This window comes from Mustela lutreola, chromosome 1 (assembly GCF_030435805.1).
Source record: "Mustela lutreola isolate mMusLut2 chromosome 1, mMusLut2.pri, whole genome shotgun sequence".
Taxonomy (NCBI): domain Eukaryota; kingdom Metazoa; phylum Chordata; class Mammalia; order Carnivora; family Mustelidae; genus Mustela; species Mustela lutreola.
The window spans coordinates 216,251,600-216,276,008 of record NC_081290.1 but is presented as its reverse complement, the minus strand read 5'-3'; positions in this window follow the sequence as shown (position 1 = coordinate 216,276,008).

Here is a 24,409-nt window from a genome sequence, read left to right as displayed (position 1 = left end):
TCATAACCAAAGTTCGAGTACCTGGCCTATACCATTTCTAAAGAGAGGTAATAGTTACTTCTCTGTTCCTAAGCATCTTTAGAAATTTATTGCCTTTTTCTAGCTCAGCATATAAACTTATGGGATTTTCATAGGATTCACTATCTCCATTAGGATTCTAGTAATTTCAGGGTGCCTGGGTGGCTTAGTGGGTTAAGTCTCTCTCTGCCTTCAGTTCGGGTCATGATCTCAGGGTCCTAGGATTGAGCCCCGCATTGAGCTCTCTGCTCAGCAGGGAGTCTGCGCTTCCCCCTCTCTCTCTTCCTGTCACCCTGCCTACTTGTGATCTCTCTCTCTCCCCCTCTGTCAAATAAATAAATAAAATCTTAAAAAAACAAAAAGAATTCTAGTAATTTCTTCCCTCCCGTATCTCTTTGGGCTCAAGAATGGTAACAGATATACTTCTCTTTAACCTACCATCACTTCTGGTTTCCTTACATTGCTACTTTTGTAAATTTACAAGAAAACCCTCCTTAAATGATTTTGTTTTAAGTGTGCCATCTGTTTTTTAATGGAATCCTAATTGTTAAGTAATTGGTCCTGCAAGTGGCCAGAAAAAATAACCAATTGAATACATATTTGGAGATGATTTTGGCCCATACTTTCAAGTAACAGAAGAGTAATTGTCTCACCTAGAGAAAATGAGGCATGCCTAATCTTTATCTCTGGTGGCAGCATGGCATGAAGAACAAGTAAAGGTATGAAATACAAGTACAGTGGCAGGCTTTGGGAGATTACCTGGTATGGCAATTAAACACTGTTGTGATATTAGTGAGTATAAAAACTGTGCAATCACATCACTTACTGGGTTAGTTCTAGAGACCACACAAAAGTACAAATAGAAGTTGAAAACTATTAACATGTGGGGTGCCTGGGTGGCTCAGTCATTAAGCGTCTGCCTTTGGCTTGAGGCCCCTCATTGACAGGAGAGCACCCACCTAGGATTTGTATTTGATTGGTAGCTTCAGCACTTGGGACTAACATTAATAGTTAACTTGGCTGGTTAATTGAAGCCTGGATGCAATGGTGGCCTTTAGTTAATGAGGCCACAATACCCTAAGTTTCTTGTCATACTGTTGAGAAAGGTATGTGAGAACTCTCAGAAAAAAGCACATTGAAATGTACCTATTATAAGAAATCTGCTCAACTAGTCCTAAACCACACTTTCTGTCAATAAGAAAGGCCATGCTCTTCATTAAAGAATTTAGAAGTATATTGGTCGGGGAGTACCAATATCACCAAAGAGATCTCTGGTAGTACTTGCTCTTCTCTTTCATATGGAAGTCAGAGATAAAGTAAAGAAAGTAAAAATGGGACTAGAGTAGAACTGAATTCTATAATTTCAATGGGGAAAAAAGAGAATAATAGAGCTGAATAATACAGAATGATAGAGCTTAATGGGATTGCTTAACTACGATTGACAAAGTAGAAGCAAGTAATAAAATAAGCTGTAAGGATTCCATGGGAACTAGACTATTTTGACATAGAGATTTATAGCAATTGCTAATGGGTCAGAATCCTTAATAAATGGTCAGCTATATATGGTTCTACCTAGCATACACAAGTAAAAATTCTAGATCTTCTGCTCAGAACTCGAATGTAGCTATTATTAGAGGAATATTCTTACCTTGTGTTTAGGCTTATACCAGTTCACAGATCTGATGCTACTTAGAGAAGGAGGCAGAGTTCCTTTATGGAAGGACCCTAAATACCACAGGATTAGGCCACTAATCTTCACCCAAGACTTTCCCAAGGGGATGTTGGTTATGCACTTACTAAAGAAAACCCCCAGACATTCTTGGAATTACTTAATACTGACACTGCTTTCGTGCTTAGCCTCAAAGACCCCAAATGCCACAAGCCATGAATGAGTGCAGCCAAGTGACCACTGAAGAGTTGTCCTAAGTCAGTCTAACTCAGTGAAGTTTACTTGGACCATGGGTGTATCCTGTGGTTATTTATCCAGTTCCAGAAAGTGGGGAATAAATGAACTTAGTTACCAAAAAGACCTCTGGCCTTGTCACTAAGCATTATAGTCAGGATAGGAAGAGCAGGAAATTATTTTTATGGTGGGGTATGAAAGTGTTCTATATGAGTGTACCCTGCCAAGATGGTGAATGAAAAGCTATTAATACTACATCCCTTGGAAGAATTCCCGAGACTATTACCTATAAACTAAGAAATGTGGTGATTCCTATTATATCTATATTTAGCTTACCTGTTTGGTCAGTGAAAAAAACAAAAAGGGTATGGAAAATAATAGTAGGAAAAAAAAAAACTTATGCAGGTGTTGGTATCAACTGTATCTGTGGTTCTAGATATGATATAACTTCATTGGTAAGAAATTAATACTGTCCCTGACACACTATATATTAATATGGATTTAGAATATACATTTATTTATCTTTTTGATTCCTACCACAAAAAGAAACAAAAAGTAAGTTGAATTCATATAGAAAAGCCAACCATTTAGCTCTAGCTTCTTTAGCCAGAGCTACTATCTGGTTTCCATCCTGTTCTTATCCTACCTTGTTGTTATCCCAAATAATCTCATGCTGATCAATTTTTAAAAAATGAGATAAAGACCTGTTTCTTTCAGAATGAACTATGATTTGTGAAAAAATAAACTTACCAACCATGATATTAAATATAAGACCTCTAAGGTCAATTTGAAAAAAACCAATTTTCTTTGTGGTGCCTAGGTGGCTTAGTCAGTTAAATGTCCAACTCTGGATCTTAGAACAGATCTTGATCTCAAGAGTTGTGAGTTCACGCCCCACACTGGGCTCCATGCTGGGCTTGGAGAGGACTTAAAACAAAACAAAACAAAACCAATTTGCTTTAATTCCAAGTCATTCAGATCAAGAGGTTTAATACCAATAACATAACATCATAAATAGTGACACTACATGGATTCATGTAGTGCTCTGGCAATTTTTTTTAGTTTAAGAATTCACAGCAGTCAATGCCCAAAAGCCAAAGGCACTTTGACTGATAAGTTGACCGCAGTCTTAATGAGATTTTAAGAGGATGACCCAGCTGAGACATCCCAGGAACCCATGGAAATTGTGAAATAATAAATATGTATTGCTGGGCACCTGAGTGGCTCAGTCAGTTAAGTGTCTGCTTTAGGAAAAAGAAGAAAGGCACAAAAACAAGGATACCAAAGGCAAAATATTTTATGTTCTTTTTCCAGGAGTAAAGCCTGAGGGTGGTAAATAAGTTGAGATGCCTCAGAAGCAAATACTACTAGACTATGCCAGGCCCAATGATAAGAGTTACATGAGTCACAGACCAGAAATTCATAGATGTTTGGTCTGTGTTAGAGTGAGACCACACTGCACTGGACAAGAACAGGATTGCTAAAGGAACCAGGAGACTGCTCTATCTCTTTATGAAATCTTATTTTTTTTTAAATAGGAAAGGAAAGGGTAAAAAGAATTCTAAAATTCATTTTCTAAAAAAATTAATTTTCTAAAAAAATCGGGTCAAAATCCTGGAGTCCCAGGATTGAGTCCTGCATCAAACTCCCTGCTCAGCAGGGAGTCTGCTTCTCCCTCTGCCTTTCACCCTACTCATGCTCTCTCTTGCTCTATCTCTTTCTCTCAAATAAATGGATAAAATCTTTAAAAATTTTTAAAAAAATTAATGTGTTTTAAGTTCCTAAGTCTGTGATAATTTGCTAAGCACGAAGATAAAACAAGAAACCGATTTTCGTATCAGAAGTGAGTTGCTATGGTACAAAGACCCTGAAATGTGCATGAGTTTGGAACTGAGCAATAAACTGAGGCTGAAAGAATTTGAGGGAGCAGGATAGAAAACCTGGATTGCTTTAAACAGATTTCTAGTAGAAATCTAGACTTAGAGGAATTTGCAGTGCGAGGGCAGGCTCAGAAGGAAGTGAGGGATAGATTATTGGAAATCTAAGGAATGGGGGGAAATCCTTGTTATATGGCAGCAGAAAGCGAAGCCAAATTGTTTCCTGCAGTTAAATGAGAATCGGGACATTTACATGATATATTTGGTTATACAGTTAAGGAGATTGCCAAGAATGTTGTTGAAGGTGATACCTAGTTTCTCCTTGATGCTTATAGTAAAATAGAAAAGGAGAGAAATAAATAGAAGGAAGACCATTAAACAAAAAAGAAGGTAGGAGTCAATAGTCTTGAAAATTCTCAGTCTTTCCAGATGGAAAAAGATGCCAACATGAAGAGATTTGTTGTTAGGAAAGCCTGGGATGGTAACTGCACACAGCATTTTGCTAAAACCTCAAAAAAGATAAAAAGGCCAGAATAGTCACATTAAGGGCTCTTTCAGAAGACTGAGTCTGTATCTCAGATTTTCTCAATCAAACTATAGCACCTCTAGCAAGCTTAAGGGCATTGTCCTCCAGCCATCCCAGCAGAAGTCAAAAATAGAGATGCTACCTAAAAAACAAATGTAGGATTCACAGACCTGTACCCCTGGGGATAAAAATATATGTTTATAAAAAATAAAAAAAAATACAAACAAACAAAAAAAAACAAATGTAGGTGTGGTTTTTGCCTAATGGAGGAAAGCTAAGTGAATATGCGTGGGAGACCTACAAAATTTTTGAGCAATTTGCTTCAGCAAAAACTGCCAGCTTGGACTGACAGGGACAGAAAGGGTGCAACATGAGGAAAGATTCCTGAAGCCCCCAAATTCTACTGGAAACGATTATCAGCCTGATAAAATTCCTCTGCAAACACATACCATCTTTCATTTAAAAAGGAAATTTGGCTCAGAGAGCACAACAACAGCCTTTCAAACAGAGCTGGAAGCCAGGAAGGATTATTCCCAGACTTTGAAACCTAATCAAGGAACTATGGAGTTTGCTTCACTGGATGCCAGAACTGCTATGGACGGTGATCCCTTTTCAATATTATTTTTTCTCTATTTTGAATCACAAAAACCAAAATCCAAAAACAACAACAACAACAACAATAACAACAACAACAACAACAAACACCTAAAGCTGTTATCCTTTGCTTCTCTCACTAACATTTATTAGGTGTGTTAGGAAGTTAATTTTTTTTTTCTTTAGTTTCACAGACCCGCAGGTGGAGAGGAATTGTATCCTAAGAGCTGTGCCTCCTGAATAACACCTAGAAGCCTCATCTGAACGTGGACATGTTCTATACAAGATCATGGACTTCGAGCAATGCCCTAAGTGGGGTGAGTCTGTAAAGAACTTTGGGAGCATGTAAATCATTTGCATGTGGGAGCACAGTGAAACACTGGGGGCTGGGTGGTGGTCTGTGGCTGCCACATTCTGTGGCAACCCTACCTCCTGATGTTGACACCCTTGTTTTCCTGGTTCTGAGATGTAGGGGGCCATGTGCAAGGACTGGGGAGAAGAAGCACTGAGAAGTTAAGAACAGCTCCAATTAACATCCCAGAAAGAAATGATGACCTCAGATTACAGCTAAAGGAGCTGAGTTTATAAACTACCTAAATGGGCCTGAAAGAAAATGGTTTCTCCTCAAGAGCCTCCAGATAGGAGCTCAGGCTGACTCACATCTTCTTTGGACCTCTAGGGACTCAGAACAAAGAAACTAGCTGATCTGCCAGACTTTTGACTCACAGAACAGTGAAATGACAAATTTGTGCTTTTTTAAGACACTCAGTTTGTCATAATTTTTTATGGCAGTGGAAAACCAAGAACCACAGGGTATGGAAAAGAAGAAGGATGGGGAAGGTAAGTATAAAAGACTTAAATTCTGATGTAAAATGAAATGAAACCAATATATAATATACTGATAAATCAACAAATACCATAAATCTTATTATCTAGATATGTGGAAATAAATTGCAGAGAAAAAATATCTGAATGTATTAAAGGTGATTGAAAAGATCAAAACTGGGGTGATAGAAAGTTCTATCTGGATCTGATGACTGCTATTCCCTGGAAGACTTTTAATGTTATTTGACTTTGAAATGGATGTGTATATAATCACATTAATAACTTTTTGGAAATATGTTCATAAGGGTTATGTTTCAGTATTTCAGATACTTTTTCTTTTCAGAATATCTTTATATATTTTTAAGTTGTGAAAAGGGATAATTATTACTTTTATAATGAGGACAAAATTTCTAGTGCTCATGTAATCAGAGCCTTACTTTAAAATGATATAACAATATTTGTTTCTGTGCTGTAAATTGCATATACATATATTTTGATATCTTCCCTTCTCCAGAATATCTGATGATATTATCCAATACTTAACACAGATAGCATGGTAATTTCTCAATAAATATTCATCACCATCATTATCTCATTACTCTCACGTACAATTAAAACTTGTACTATATTTCTTTGAAGTACTTCTTCGAGGTACTTTTCATATTTTGCCTCCTAATTTTTTACTATTGCCCTGTTTAATTTGTTAGTAGAAGCTTCTTCATTTAGATACCAGACGGAGCCAGAAAGATGAAACGACCTGGCTGAGATCATACCAGGGTTAATCAGCTAAAAAGTTGAGATACATACTCAAGCTATCTGACTGTATACTAGAGGCTTCTCTGATACATCACATGAAGCATCCTTTTAGTCAGAATTTGTATCGTTACTACATTGCATTTTACTTTCAGTAATGAAATATATTATATAAAAAGTAATTGAAAATCTGACAATCTTTACATGATGATGGTATTTCCACATTTCCTTAGTCATAAATTATATAATCAACTCATCAAAAATAATAACTGTGGCAATCTCTCCTTCCATTCCCAAATATTTTGCTCCTGTATCCATTAATAATAGTGATTTTTTATAGCAGGCTGTGAACTGGCAAAGCATCAAGAGTACTAAAGTCAGATTTTTTTTCTCGGCTGTTTTTCATTTCATTTCCTCATGTCTTTTTTATGAGATTGGTTTATGTTATTTGATTTCTCATTAAATTTTATATCTGTGGGTTTATTTCATGGTTTCACAGATGTGCCAAGACTCCCTTGCTGCAAATGATAGTAAAAAGACGGATAACTTTGAGAAGATAGTTTATTTGATAAAAAATTGTGTCTATATGCTTTTCTACTGAGAGCATTCTGCTTTATTTATTGTTTAAGAATAACCTAAGGATCTCTATGTCCTAAATTCTGTTTGGGTTCTTTTTTGAGCCATTCTTTTTTTTTTTCTTTTCTTTTTTTTTTTGAGCCATTCTTTATGTCATCTAAGTAGCAGCAAATAAAATTCAGATTTATAAATGCTTTTTGTTTCAAATTTTACTGTTTATGACTAGGGCTTATATGAGCAAACCATAGCTACATAATTGAAGTGGAAACTAATTGGCTTTCTTGGAACTCTGTTACTTTTTAAATAAAACAACGATAATAATATTATACCTCTGTATTCTTTATAGGGTTGTTATGACAGTCAAATGAGCAAATCTTACTAAACATGTATGAAAATGGGAAAAGGCTATTCTTGTAATTTTCCTCTTTTATACTGAAGCCTGGTATACATAGTGGAAATTATTATTTGTGTGTGCAGTTTTGTACACAATGTTCAGCTGATCCTATCTGGCTTTTCTTTTTGATGCTCATCAAAAATGTTTGGTTTCATTTTATAATGGTAAGCATGGCAATCAGCAAGGTTTCTATAGTCTGTAACTCAGTATTTTAGAAATACAGGGAAATCCGAAAGAGGTGAATAACAGTGATTCATTGGTTCACTGTAGCACAATGACATCTGATAAAGCCATTGAGTTAGAGCAGAGAATCCATTTATGTACATTGTAAGATCAATAGGTGAATAAGTAAAATGGTGTGGACTTACACTTTTAGTATTTTGAAAATTGATGTAGGCATCATATAAACAATTAAACTAAAATATTAAAATATTTCTTAATTCCTAGTAGCTATGGTATTATATTTTGTCAAAATGAATAAATTATAAAAATAAAATAATGGATGATAAAATCATTTTGAATTAAAAAGGCTTTCTGCTTATAAGAGAGATTCTTAACTTGGAATCCATGAAATTCTGCAAAATGATGTGTTGTTCTGTGTGTATGCCCAACCATTGTTGTGGAGGATCCACAGCTTTAATTCAATTCTTTCAAGTATGAAGTTCACTATTCTATAAATTGGGAACCATTAACTTACACAATACCTACTTTCTTCTCTCAGGGTATGAGATAGAAGGAACATTATGACATTAGTTAAAAATGACATTAATATGACTTCCAGCACCACAACACTGAGAAAGACATTCTCTTAATTCTTCCCACATTGAACTTTGGATAGAATATTGTTAATATTCAAAACCTTGAAAAATAATTAAGAAAAAAATCAGGTTGAGATGGGAAGATCAAATATAAGAAAACTAAATTAACACTATCAAACATTTGTAATCTCAGGGACATGTAAGCTGTTGGGAAATGACAAGCCTATATTCCAATCTAGCTCAGATAGAGACACCTTGTGTGGCACTTTATTATTCTGAAATTTTTTCGGTGAAAGTGACAGAAACTCAACTTTACCTAACTTAGGCCAAAGAGATCGTTTCCTTTTTGATCACTGATATATTTTGTATGATGCTAAATCTCTCAAGTTAATTGACACTTATTTTATGATGCAGAAAATATTTTATAATATAATTTATTTTGGTAAATTCTCTAGATCTACCTGATAAAAAAGGTCATTTTTGCATTTGTTGGGTGGGGAATTCTATAAATATCAAGTAGATTAATTTGATTAATAATGTTGCTCAGCTGTTCTATATCTTTAGTGATGTCCTACTTCTACCAATTATTATAAGAAGACTTAAAATTTCCAATTGGACTTATGGATATTTTTATTTCCTTTTTTATTTTTATAATTTTTTACTTTAGGTATCTCGACACTCTGTGTGTAGGTGTATAACTGTGGATTTGTCTATTTCTTCTTATGATCTGTCTTTTTTAAAATTAATTTAGAGTTTTGTTATTAGATATGTGAATGTTTAATGTTGGTATGTCCACTTAATGAATTGACCACTTTATCATTGTAAACTGGCCATCTCTATCTCTGGTAATTTTCTTTGACCTGAAATCCAGCTTTACTTTGATTAGTGTTTTTCTGGTATATTTTTTCTGTTCTTCTAATTTTGATATATTTAAGGTTTTTGCATTTTAAACTATGCTTCTTGAAGGGAATATATAGAATAGTTTTCTACTTTTAAAAAGTATCCAACCTAGTGCTCTCTTCCTAATTGTAGTTTAGTGTAGACTATTGTAGTTTAAAGTGATTATGGAGGAATGATGTCAGCAAGATGACAGAATAAGAGGTCCCCACTTGTATTTCCCCCAGCCACAATATTTTGGCAGCCATCCATAGGGAAAAAAAAAATTGTGTCTATGTGGGAAATCTGGGTTCCAGATAGGAAACTGTGAAACCCTGATGGCGTTCAAATTGAAGGAGGATCATTTTGAGGGGGCAAGCTCATGCCCAAGAATCTCAGTTACAGACCTGCAAACAATGCCATCCCATGTGGGCAAGGCTACAGCCCCATTTGGTTGTTTATAAAAGTATAAAACTCACTTTTAAATGTAAATGTATACTCAAATTCAGAATACTCTAATACTCTAATGGTGTGTAAATCATTCTTATGTCTGCATAAAAGCTAAATAGAATAGTATTAAATATAACTATAGATACAATCATTTGTTAATGGATGCACAATATAAAATATGTAAGTTATCATACTGATAGTATAGAATGTGGGGGGGATTAGTAAAAGTATATAGTTTCTGTGTGTAATTGAAGTTATCTTGTTATTATCTCAAAACAAAATATTATAAGGTCGTATGTAAGCCTGATGGTAAACACTAACACACACACACACACACACACACACACACACATAATTTAGTAGTAGATACACAAAACATAAAGAGAGAGAAATTAAAAAGGTACCACTACAACACGGATTGCATGGAGCACTGGTTGTGGTGCAAAAATAATGAATACTGTTATGCTGAAAAAATAAAAAATTAAAAAAATAACACAGCAAAAAAAAAAATACACTACAAAAAGTAAATCACAAAGGAAGACTGGAAGCAAGGAGGCAGGGAATAAAGGAACTACAGAAAGTCAGAGAACAATTAACAAAATGGAAATAATAAGTTCTTACCTATTAATGCTTAGTTTAAATACAAATGGATTAAATTTTCCAATGAAGTCACAGAGTGTGTGATGGATAAAAAACAAGAGTCAACAATATGCTGACTACAAGAGTCACTTTAGCTTTAGGGACACATGTAGACTGAAAGTGAAGGGATTGGAAAAAAGTTGTCCCATGTAAATAATAATCAAAAGAGAGTAGAAGTAGTTATTCATATATCAGATAAAATCGACTTTCAGTCAAAATTGGTCTCAAGAGATATAGAAGGTCATCATATAGTGATAAATGAGTCAATTCCTCAGGAAGATATGAGAAATGAATATATATATATATATGCACCCAACATTGGTGCACCTAGATATTAAAGCAAAAATTAATAGAACTGGAGGGGGAAATAGACAGCAATACAATAATAGTCGTAGACTTAAGTACTCCACTTTCAACATTAGATATGTCATCCAGACAGAAAATTAATAAGGAAATATAGAACTTGAATAACACTATACACAAAAAAGACATACTAAACATATACAGACATTCATTTCAACAGCACCAAAATACAAATTCTTCTTGGGTATGAACAGAAAATTCTTCAGGTTTGATGATATGTTGGACCACCAGTTACTCTTAATAAACTGAAAAAGATTAAAATTATATCAAGTATATTATCTGGCCACATGATATAAAACTGCAAATCAATAAAAGGATGAAAATGGAAAAATTCACAAATATATGGAAATTAAAAAACACACAGCACATACAAAAATACAGACAACAATGACCAGTAGAACGGAACTGAGATCCTAGAAAAAAAGACCCATGCAAAATAAATGGTCAATTAATCTATGACAAAGGAGGCAAAAATATATAATCGAGGGAGGAGTCAAGATGGCGGAGAAGTAGCAAGCTGAGACTGCTTCAGCTAGCCGGAGATCAGCTAGATAGCTTATCTAAAGATTGCAAACACCTGAAAATCCATCGGCAGATCGAAGAGAAGAAGAACAGCAATTCTGGAAACAGAAAAACAACCACTTTCTGAAAGGTAGGACCGGCGGAGAAGTGAATCCAAAGCGAAGGGAAGATAGACCCCGGGGGGAGGGGCCGGCTCCTGGCAAGCGGCGGAGCAACCGTGCACAAAATCAGGACTTTTAAAAGTCTGTTCCGCTGAGGGACATCGCTCCAGAGGCTAAACCGGGGCGAAGCCCATGCGGGGTCAGTGTGGCCTCAGGTCCCGCAGGGTCACAGAAGGATCGGGGGTGTCTGAGTGTCGCAGAGCTTGCGGGTATTGGAACGGGAAAGCCGGCTACAGAGACAGAGCCGACAGTAAGCTCACAGCTCCGTGTTACCTTGAACCGGTCGCAGGCTCGGTGAGCTTGGAGCGCGGCCGGAGGTCACGCAGACGGGAGTGACTGGGCGCTGTTCTCTGAGGGCGCACTGAGGAGTGGGGCCCCGGGCTCTCGGCTCCTCCGGGCCGGAGACCAGGAGGCCGCCATTTGTATTCCCGTCCTCTGGAACTCTACGGAAAGCGCTCAGGGAACAAAAGCTCCTGAAAGCAAACCCGAGCGGATTACTCACCCCGGCCCCGGGTAAGGGCGGTGTAATTCCGCCTGGGGCAAAGACACTTGAGAATCACTACAACAGGCCCCTCCCCCAGAAGATCAACAAAAAATCCAGCCGAGACCAAGTTCACCTACCAAGAGGTGCGGTTTCAATACCAAGGAGAGCAGCAGAATTCCAGAGGAGGAGAAAGCCAAGCACGGAACTCATGGCTTTTTTCCTGTGATTTTTTTAAGTCTTGCAGTTAATTTAATTTTTTCTTTTTCATTTTTTTTTTTCTCGCCTTCGGGTAAAATTTTTTTTTTTAACTGTTACCTTTTTCTTTTTTAACGATTTTTTACTAGTTTATCTAATATATATATTTTTTCTTTTTTACATTTTTCTTAGGTGTTTTCTTTTTTTAAAAATTTTTTTCTTTTCTTTTCTTTTTTTTTTTTCTTTTCTTTTTGTTTTTGTTTTTTTTTTCTTTCTTCCTTTTTGAACCTCTTTTTATCCCCTTTCTCCCCCCTCACGATTTGGGATCTCTTCTAATTTGGTTAAAGCATATTTTCCTGGGGTTGTTGCCACCCTTTTAGTATTTTACTTGCCCCCTCATATACTCTTCTCTGGACAAAATGACAAGAAGGAAAACTTCAACACAAAAAAAAGAACAAGAGGCAGTACCGAAGGCTAGGGACCTAAACAATACAGACATCGGTAATATGTCAGATCTAGAGTTCAGAATGACAATTCTCAAGGTTCTAGCCGGGCTTGAAAAAGGCATGGAAGATATTAAAGAAACCCTCTCGAGAGATATAAAAGCCCTTTCTGGAGAAATAAAAGAACTAAAATCTAACCAAGTTGAAATCAAAAAAGCTATTAATGAGGTGCAATCAAAAATGGAGGCTCTAACTGCTAGGATAAATGAGGCAGAAGAAAGAATTAGTGATATAGAAGACCAAATGACAGAGAATAAAGAAGCTGAGCAAAAGAGGGACAAACAGCTACTGGACCACGAGGGGAGAATTCGAGAGATAAGTGACACCATAAGACGAAACAGCATTAGAATAATTGGGATTCCAGAAGAAGAAGAAAGTGAGAGGGGAGCAGAAGGTATACTGGAGAGAATTATTGGGGAGAATTTCCCCAATATGGCAAAGGGAACGAGCATCAAAATTCAGGAGGTTCAGAGAACGCCCCTCAAAATCAATAAGAATAGGCCCACACCCCGTCACCTAATAGTAAAATTTACAAGTCTCAGTGACAAAGAGAAAATCCTGAAAGCAGCCCGGGAAAAGAAGTATGTAACATACAATGGTAAAAATATTAGATTGGCAGCTGACTTATCCACAGAGACCTGGCAGGCCAGAAAGAGCTGGCATGATATTTTCAGAGCACTAAACGAGAAAAACATGCAGCCAAGAATACTATATCCAGCTAGGCTATCATTGAAAATAGAAGGAGAGATTAAAAGCTTCCAGGACAAACAACGACTGAAAGAATTTGCAAATACCAAACCAGCTCTACAGGAAATATTGAAAGGGGTCCTCTAAGCAAAGAGAGAGCCTACAAGTGGTAGATCAGAAAGGAACAGAGACCATATACAGTAACAGTCACCTTACAGGCAATACAATGGCACTAAATTCATATCTCTCAATAGTTACCCTGAATGTGAATGGGCTAAATGCTCCTGTCAAAAGACACAGGGTATCAGAATGGATAAAAAAACAAAACCCATCTATATGTTGCCTCCAAGAAACACATTTTAAGCCCGAAGACACCTCCAGATTTAAAGTGAGGGGGTGGAAAATAATTTACCATGCTAATGGACATCAGAAGAAAGCAGGAGTGGCAATCCTTATATCAGATCAATTAGATTTTAAGCCAAAGACTATAATAAGAGATGAGGAAGGACACTATATCATACTCAAAGGTTCTGTCCAACAAGAAGATTTAACAATTTTAAATATCTATGCCCCCAATGTGGGAGCAGCCAACTATATAAACCAATTAATAACAAAATCAAAGAAACACATCAACAATAATACAATAATAGTAGGGGACTTTAACACTCCCCTCACTGAAATGGACAGGTCATCCAAGCAAAAGATCAGCAAGGAAATAAAGGCCTTAAACGACACACTGGACCAGATGGACATCACAGATATATTCAGAATATTTCATCCCAAAGCAACAGAATACACATTCTTCTCTAGTGCACATGGAACATTCTCCAGAATAGATCACATCCTCGGTCCTAAATCAGGACTCAACCGGTATCAAAAGATTGGGATCATTCCCTGCATATTTTCAGACCACAATGCTCTAAAGCTAGAACTCAACCACAAAAGGAAGTTTGGAAAGAACCCAAATACATGGAGACTAAACAGTATCCTTCTAAAGAATGAATGGGTCAACCAGGAAATTAAAGAAGAATTGAAAAAAATCATGGAAACAAATGATAATGAAAATACAACGGTTCAAAATCTGTGGGACACAACAAAGGCAGTCCTGAGAGGAAAATATATAGCGGTACAAGTCTTTCTCAAGAAACAAGAAAGGTCTCAGGTACACAACCTAACCCTACACCTAAAGGAGCTGGAGAAAGAACAAGAAAGAAACCCTAAGCCCAGCAGGAGAAGAGAAATCATAAAGATCAGAGCAGAAATCAATGAAATAGAAACCAAAAAAACAATAGAACAAATCAACGAAACTAGGAGCTGGTTCTTTGAAAGAATTAATAAAATTGATAAACCCCTGGCCCGACATATCAAAAAGAAAAGAGAAAGGACCCAAATAAATAAAATCATGAATGAAAGAGGAGAGATCACAACTAACACCAAAGAAATACAAACTATTATAAGAACATACTATGAGCAACTCTACGGCAATAAATTTGACAATCTGGAAGAAATGGATGCATTCCTAGAAACATATAAACTACCACAACTGAACCAGGAAGAAATAGAAAGCCTGAACAGACCCATAACCAGTAAGGAGATTGAAACAGTCATTAAAAATCTCCAAACAAACAAAAGCCCAGGGCCAGACGGCTTCCCGGGGGAATTCTACCAAACATTTAAAGAAGAACTAATTCCTATTCTCCTGAAACTGTTCCAAAAAATAGAAATGGAAGGAAAACTTGCAAACTCATTTTATGAGGCCAGCATCACCTTGATCCCAAAACCAGACAAGGATCCCACCAAAAAAGAGAGCTATAGACCGATATCCTTGATGAACACAGATGCGAAAATACTCAACAAAATACTAGCCAATAGGATTCAACAGTACATTAAAAAGATTATTCACCACGACCAAGTGGGATTTATTCCAGGGCTGCAAGGTTGGTTCAACATCCGCAAATCAGTCAATGTGATACAACACATCAATAAAAGAAAGAACAAGAACCATATGATACTCTCAATAGATGATGAAAAAGCATTTGACAAAGTACAGCATCCCTTCCTGATCAAAACTCTTCAAAGTGTAGGGATAGAGGGCACATACCTCAATATCATCAAAGCCATCTATGAAAAACCCACCGCAAATATCATTCTCAATGGAGAAAAACTGAAAGCTTTTCCGCTAAGGTCAGGAACACGGCAGGGATGTCCATTATCACCACTGCTATTCAACATAGTACTAGAGGTCCTAGCCTCAGCAATGAGACAACAAAAGAAAATTAAAGGCATCCAAATCGGCAAAGAAGAAGTCAAATTATCACTCTTCGCAGATGATATGATACTATATGTGGAAAACCCAAAATACTCCACTCCAAAACTGCTAGAACTTATACAGGAATTCAGTAAAGTGTCAGGATATAAAATCAATGCACAGAAATCAGTTGCATTTCTCTACACCAACAGCAAGACAGAAGAAAGAGATATTAAGGAGTCAATCCCATTTACAATTGCATCCAAAACCATAAGATACCTAGGAATAAACCTAACCAAAGAGACACAGAATCTATACTCAGAAAACTATAAAGTACTCATGAAAGAAATTGAGGAAGACACAAAGAAATGGAAAAATGTTCCATGCTCCTGGATTGGAAGAATAAATATTGTGAAAATGTCTATGCTACCTAAAGCAATCTACACATTTATTGCAATTCCTATCAAAGTACCATCCATCTTTTTCAAAGAAATGGAACAAATAATGCTAAAATTTATATGGAACCAGAAAAGACCTCGAATAGCCAAAGGGATATTGAAAAAGAAAGCCAACATTGGTGGCATCACAATTCCGGACTTCAAGCTCTATTACAAAGCTGTCATCATCAAGACAGCATGGTACTGGCACAAAAACAGACACGTAGATCAATGGAACAGAATAGAGAGCCCAGAAATAGGCCCTCAACTCTATGGTCAACTAATCTTCGACAAAGCAGGAAAGAATGTCCAATGAAAAAAAGACAGCCTCTTCAATAAATGGTGTTGGGAAAATTGGACAGCCACATGCAGAAAAATGAAATTGGACCATTTCCTTACACCACACACAAAAATAGACTCAAAATGGATGAAGGACCTCAATGTACGAAAGGAATCCATCAAAATCCTTGAGGAGAACACGGGCAGCAACCTCTTCGACCTCTGCCGCAGCAACATCTTCCTAGGAACAACGCAAAAGGCAAGGGAAGCAAGGGAAAAAATGAACTATTGGGATTTCATCAAGATCAAAAGCTTTTGCACAGCAAAGGAAACAGTTAACAAAATCAAAAGACAACTGACAGAATGGGAGAAGATATTTGCAAACGACATATCAGATAAAGGACTAGTGTCCAGAATCTATAAAGAACTGAGCAAACTCAACACCCAAAGAACAAATAATCCAATCAAGAAATGGGCAGAGGACATGAACAGACATTTCTGCAAAGAAGACATCCAGATGGCGAACAGACACATGAAAAAGTGCTCCATATCACTCGGCATCAGGGAAATACAAATCAAAACCACAATGAGATATCACCTCACACCAATCAGAATGGCTAAAATAAACAAGTCAGGAAATGATAGATGCTGGCGGGGATGCGGAGAAAGGGGAACCCTCCTACACTGTTGGTGGGAATGCAAGCTGGTGCAGCCACTCTGGAAAACAGCATGGAGGTTCCTCAAAATGTTGAAAATAGAACTGCCCTATGACCCAGCAATTGCACTATTGGGTATTTACCCTAAAGATACAAATGTAGTGATCCAAAGGGGCACATGCACCCGAATGTTTATAGCAGCAATGTCCACAATAGCCAAACTATGGAAAGAACCTAGATGTCCATCAACAGAGGAATGGATCAAGAAGATGTGGTATATATACACAATGGAATACTATGCAGCCATCAAAAGAAATGAAATCTTGCCATTTGCAACAACATGGATGGAACTAGAGCGTATCATGCTTAGCGAAATAAGTCAAGCAGAGAAAGAGAACTATCATATGATCTCCCTGATATGAGGAAATGGTGATGCAACATGGGGGCTTAAGTGGGTAGAAGAAGAATCAATGAAACAAGATGGGATTGGGAGGGAGACAAACCATAAGTGACTCTTAATCTCACAAAACAAACTGAGGATTGCTGGGGGGAGGGGGTTTGGGAGAAGGGGGTGGTATTATGGACATTGGGGAGGGTATGTGATTTGGTGAGTGCTGTGAAGTGTGTAAACCTGGTGATTCACAGACCTGTACCCCTGGGGATAAAAATATATGTTTATAAAAAATAAAAAATTTAAAAAAAAATATATATATACATAATCGAGAAGAGACAGTCTTCAATAAATTGTGTTGGAAAAATTGGACAGCTATATGCGAAAGAATTAAAATAAAGCACTTTCTTAACTATATACAAACATAAACTTCAAATAGAATAAAGACCTACATATAGAAACATGAAACTATTAACTTCAAAAAGAAAACACAGGTGGTAACCTCTTGGACATCAACCTTAGCAATTTTTTTCTGGATCTGTCTCCTCTGGTAAGGGCAAGAAAAGCAAAATAAATTATTAGGACCACATTAAATTAAAAAAGTTTTGCACAGCAAAGGAAACCATCAAAAGATGAAAAGGCAATTTACTGAATGGGAAAAATTTTGCAAATAATGTATCTGAAAGGGAGTTAATATCTAAAATATATAAAGAACTCATGCAACTGGATACCAAAAAAACTCCCAAACAATCCAACTGAAAAAATGTAAATAGAACCTGGATAGACATCTTTCCAAAGACATAAAGATGATCAACAAACACATGAATAGATGTTCAGCATAACTAATCAATAGGGAAATGCAAATCAAAGCCACAATGAGATATTACCTCATACCTCTCAGAGTGGCTAACAAAGTGTTGACAAAGATGTGGAGAAAAGGGAACCCAGATGCACTGTTGGTGAAAATATCAGTTGTTGCAATGATTGTGGAAAACAGTATGGAAGTTCTTCAAAAAAGTAAAACTAGAAGTACCATATGATCTAGTAGTTCCATGTCTGAGCATTTATCTGAAGAAAATGAAATAGTAAATAAAAAATAATATATTTACCCCTATCTTTATTGCACCATTATTTACAAAAGCTAAGTTATGGAAATGGATAGCATCTACTGATAGGGGAGCGGATAAAGAAGATGTGATATATACACATCTCAGCCAGGAGAAAGAAAGATTTTGATATTGTGACAACAGAGATAGACCTAGAGGGTATTATGCTAAGTGACATAAGCCAGACAGAGAAAGACAAATACCATAGGACTTCACTTAATTGTAGAATTGAAAAAAAAAATGAACGAACTACAACATTAACAAAGAGAGAAATAGATCCATAAATATAGAGAACTGGTGGTTGCCAAAGGGAAGTGATTGAAGAGGTGAACAAATGGGTGAAGAGGATTAAGAAGTACAAATGTCTAGTGATAAAATAAGTCATTGGGATGGAAAGTCAGCGTAAGTAACACAGTCAGAATATTGTAATATAGTTATCATAATGAGCATTTTGTAGTGTATATAATTATTAAATCACTAGGTTGTGCACCTGAAACTAATTTAATATTATATGTGAACTATACTCCAGTTTTTTAAGAAACACTCTTGAACAACCCATGGATCAAAGAACAAATGAAAATGGAAATCAAAAATTATTTTGAGACAAAATAAAAATGGAAACACAACATTTTAAACTTATGAGAAAGTATTTATAAAAAGCTTATAGTGATAAATACCTGCATTATAAAAAAAGATTTCAAATAACCTAACTTTAAACTCAAAACTAGAAAAAGAAGGAAAGCCAGGCCCAAAGTTAGAAGAAGAAAGGAAATAATAAAAATCAGATTAGAGATAAATGACATCAATACTAGGAAACCCATAGGAAAAAAATAAGGACACGAAGAGATAATTTTTTGAAAAGATAAACAGAATCGACAAGTCTTCAGTTAGACTAACCAAGAGAAAAAAAGAAAGGACTCAAATAATATTATAAATGAAAGAAACAAAGCAATAATGGGGGGAAAACTTTACAATAATGGATTTGACTATGATTTCTTCGATATGACCAAAAGCACAAGGAACAAAATACAACATCCTTTCATGATGAAAACACTGCACTAACAAATAGGAGTAGAAGGGAACTGCCTCAAAGTGACACAGAGTATATGTGAAAGTCCTACAGTGAATAATATTTTCTATGGTGAATGAATGACTTCACCTTAAGACCAAGAACAAGACTAGGATATCCTACCACTTCTACTGAACATCACGTTGAAGAGCATAAGGGCAATTAGGTCAAGATAAAGACAAAGACATCTAGATTGAAAAGGAAAAAGTAAAATATCTCTATTCATACATGATATGATCTTATACATAAGAAATCATAATCATTAAGAAGTCACTAAAAACTATTAGATCAATAAAAGAGTAAGTTTGCAGGACACAGGATTATTATACAAGTATCAATTGTATTTCTCTACACTAGCAGTGATCATTCCAAAAAAAATTTAAAAAACAACTGCATTTGCAAAATCTTCCAAAAGCAAACATATTTAGGTATAAATTTAACAAAATTGCAATATTTATACATCAAAAACAATAAAACATTGTTGAAAGAACTTAATGAAGGGGCACCTGGGTGGCTCAGTCAGTCTGCCTTTGGCTCAGGTCATGATCCCAGAGTCCCAGGATGGAGGCTTGCATCAGACTCAGTACTTAGCCGCAAGTCTGCTTCTCCCTTTGACCCTCCCCCTTCTTGTGTGCTCTCTCTCTCACTCTTCTTTCTCTCTTTCAAATAAATAAATAAAATCTTAAAAAAAAAAAAACCTAATGAATACATAAATAAACGGAAAGATATCCTCTATTCACAATTGAAGACCTGATATTATTAAGATGGCAATATTCCCAAAATGACTTACAGATTCAAACTGTGTCAAAATCCAAATCAACATCCAAGCTATATTCTTCTGCATAAATTTTTAAGCATAGGATTTAAGCATAGGATTGACAGTCCATAAATAGACCCTTACATTTATGGTAATATGATCTTTTTACAGGGATGTCAAGAAAATTCAATGGAGAAAGAATAGCCTTTCAACAAATGATACTAGGACAACTAGATATAGGCCCTTACCTCCCTCACCCTATACACAAAAGCTAAAAAAAGTGGGTAGCAGGCCTACATTTAAGAGCTGAAACTAAAACTCTTAAAAGAAAACATGGGAGTAAATCTCCATGTCTTGGATTAGGTAATGGTCTTCTAGAATGGCATCAAAAAGTATAAACAAAAAAATAGATAAATCACATTATATTCAAACTAAAACTTTTGTGCTAAATTGACATAATCCAGAAATAAGCAAAACAATCTGTAGAAGAAAATATTTGCAGATTATATATCTGATAAAGAACTGGTTTCAGAATATATAAAGAATACTTACTACTTAATAATACAGAGACAAATATTACAATTATAAAGTAGGTATAGCATTTATTATTCTATTTCTCCAAAGAAGATACATAAATGGCCAAAAAGCACATAACAAGATGTGCAACATTATTAGCCATTAGGTAAATGCAAATCTAAACCACAGTGAGCTAACACTTCATACCCACTGTGACGGCTATAATAAAAAAGAAAAAAGAACAACAAATGTTGCCAAGGATATAGAAAAATTGGAACCCTTCTACATTGCTTATGGGAATGTAAAACGGTATAGCCACTTTGGAAACATTTTGGCATTTTCTCAAATGTTAAAAATTGTGTTGTAATATGACACAGTAATTCCACTCTTAGACATACACTTAACAGAAATAACAACATATATCTTCACAAAATCTCATACGCAGATATTCATACAGCATTATTCATAACAGCCAAAGAATGGAAACAAGCCAAATGTCCATCAACTGATAAATGAATAAATACAATGTGTTACACCCTATACAATGATATATTATTTTGCGATAAAAAGGAATAAAGTAATAATACATGCTACAGCATGTATTAACCTTGAAAACATCATGCTAAGTTAAAGAAGCCAGTCATAAAAGACTATGTGTTTTATAATTCCCTTTATATGAAATGTCTACAGTGGGCAAATATATAGAGAAAGAAATCAGCTTAGGGGCTGCCTAGGACTGGGTTAGGGGGCTGAGGAGGGATGGAAATAAAGTTTTTTTTGGGAAGGGGGTAAGAAAATGCTCTAAATTTAGATTGTAATGATGTTTTTACAACTCTGTAAATATACTAAAACCATTTAATTGTACACTTTAATTGGGTGGATTTTACAGTATGTGATTTACATTGCAATAAAGATTTTTTTAAAAAGCAAGGAGAAAAGCTGAAATAGCAATTTTTCAGAGGCACCTTAATGAAAAGAGAAGCCTTGGAGTGAAACAACCAAAGCAGAGTTTTTTTTTTTTTTTTAAATCTTTATTCCACTTTTTTTTTTAAAACATTTCATTTTTTAAAAAATCCTTATTCCACATTTCATTTTTATTTCATTTCATATATTCTTGATGAATATACAATATTAGATTTAAATGTTTTTCCTTTCAAAATTCAAAGATGACACTCCTCTTCTGGCTTTTGATGTCTCCACAAAGAAGTGTACTATAATTCTTATTTCTGTTATCCTAGGTGATTTGTCTTTCTTCTCAGATTGCTTTTCAAGTTAAATCAACTTTATTTAATTAAATGGATTTAATTAACTGTGTTAACTGCCTTGATTTGTTTTTCTTTATTTTGTTTTCCTTATTATGGGGACTCATTGAACTTCTGTGGATTTATAGTTTCCTCAAATTTTGAAAAATTCAAGATATAATTCTTAAAATACCTTCTCAAAATCCATTGCCCTTCCTACCTTTGGATTCAATTTACCCTTATTTGATACTGTTTCAAGTTGTCCTTAAGTTCACTGATGCTGTTTATTTTATTTTGCAGACTCTCTTCCCACCTATATTTTATTTTATTTTTGTTTTTTTTTCCACTTATGTTTTATTTTAAATATAGTTGAGCCTTTTTTTTTTTTAAGATTTTATTTATTTATTTGACAGACAGAGATCACAAGTAGGCAGAGAGGCAGGCAGAGAGAGAGGAGGAAGCAGGCTCCCTGATGAGCATAGAGCCTGATGCAGGGCTTGATCCCAGGACCCTGGGATCATGACCTGAGCCAAGGGCAGACATTTAACCCACTGAGCCACCCAGGCATCCCAAATACAGTTGAGTCTTGAACAATAGGGACTTGAACTGAGAGGGTCCAGTTATAATCAGATATTTTTAAAATAAATACAGTACAGTACTATAAATGTCTTTTTCTTGTGATTTTGACAACATTTTTCTCTTATTTTATGTAAGAATACAGTATATAACACATGTGACATGTAAAATATGTGTTGGTCAACTATTTATGCTATTGGTAAGACTTCTGGCCAACAGTAGGGTATAAGTGGTTACCATTTGGAGGGAGTCAAAAGTTATAAGTGGATTTTTGACTTTGAAAGTGTTGGTGCCTCTAATCCCTGCATTGTTCAAGGGTTAACTGTAGTTTTCATTACTATGTCTTCAAGTTCACTATTCTTTTGAGCATTTTGTCTGCTTTTATTTCATTAAGAGTAGCTTTTACTGCAGACATATTCTTTTATCTCAAGAAGTTGGATTTGGGTCTTTCTACTATTGCTGGATCTCTTTGCATGCCTAGTTATTTTTGTTAGATGTGATACACTCTGAATTTTACCAACTGAGTACAAGACTTTTTATAAATTTCATTTAAATATTATTGAGTATTTTTGTGGCATATAGTTAAGCGACATGGCAACAGTTTAATCCTTTAAAGTTTTAATCATATGCTTTGTTAAGTGAAACCAAAACAGCATTTATCTTAGGGCTAATTTTGCCCTATTTTGAGGCAATACCCTGGTAATTAATTGCCTGGTAATGATGAATTAGTATACATTTCACACTGGCTAATAGGAATATGAACAATTTATGGCCTATTGTGAGCTTCAGGGATTTCATTCTCTGATCTTTTTGGGTGTTTCTATTTCTTGTCTTCTTCATACATGCACAGATAAGTAATGAACTGAAGACTTAAAGGTGTGTATGTGAGGGGTCTTCAGATCTTTGGAGTGCTCTATTTTGGCTGCTCTCTCCTGTTTGACACTTCACTCTGTGACCTGCTGCCATCTTGGCCTCCATGGATTCCAGCCTCTCTTTCCTTCACTTTGGCAGACTTATGTGGTCTGTTTGGGCTCTCCTCTCTAGATAGATGTTTGGATTCACTTTCTAGGCAGTAACTTGGGCTACAATAGGGCTTACCTCATTGGTTTCATCTCTCAGAGATCTCTGTCCTTTGATGCCTAACGTACAAGGCTTGAAAACTGTTTTTTCTTCATATTTTGTTTGTTTCTCCTTTTGGTTGTTACAGGGGCTGGGTAAATCCTAACCCTTTTGTTTTATCTTGACTAAAAACTGAAGCCAGCTTCTCATTTTGAAGACAGGATGTATCAGAACATATGTAAGTTGAAGTCTTTCCAATTAGAGGTTGTATTACTTTATGTCATATCTTTGATTTCTGAAAAGAATGTTCAGGAGGATAGATATTTTTTATTCAAAATTTTCTCATTTTCTTTCTCTTTGCCTTTATTACACTGCAATGTAATCTTCATTGTTTCATTGTTTTTGGAAGATTGAGGTACTTAGCAATATATCAAACATTTAAATACCAGGTATGCATATAAAAAAGGGAAGAGTTTGTTTTTTAATATAATTTATGTACACATTGCCATTATAGCATAGAATTTGAAGAATGAAATTAAAGCTTTGAAATATGTATATATATTTGATATATATCATATATGTGTGTGTGTGTGTGTATATATATATATATATATATAGACACTGCAGCACATTAGATGATATTAAATATATGCACACACACCCCTACATACTGTGTATATTTGCAAGTGTGCCATGTACAGGTGATATCTATGTATGAGTAAAAAGAGAAACACATTTATTTGAAACTTACACATGGTGTCTAAATACTTCAGCTTTGGGGTGCCTGAATGGCTTAATCAGAAGAGCATGCAGCTCTTGATCTCAGCATCAAGAGTTCAAGCCCCACAATGGATGTAGAGTTGACTTAAATAAGTAAATAATGTAAAAAATACTTTTGTTTTTAGTCAACTTTAGATAATGCTTCCTAAATCATCTAAGTGTTGATGTTTGAGTTAACTAGGCTCAAATC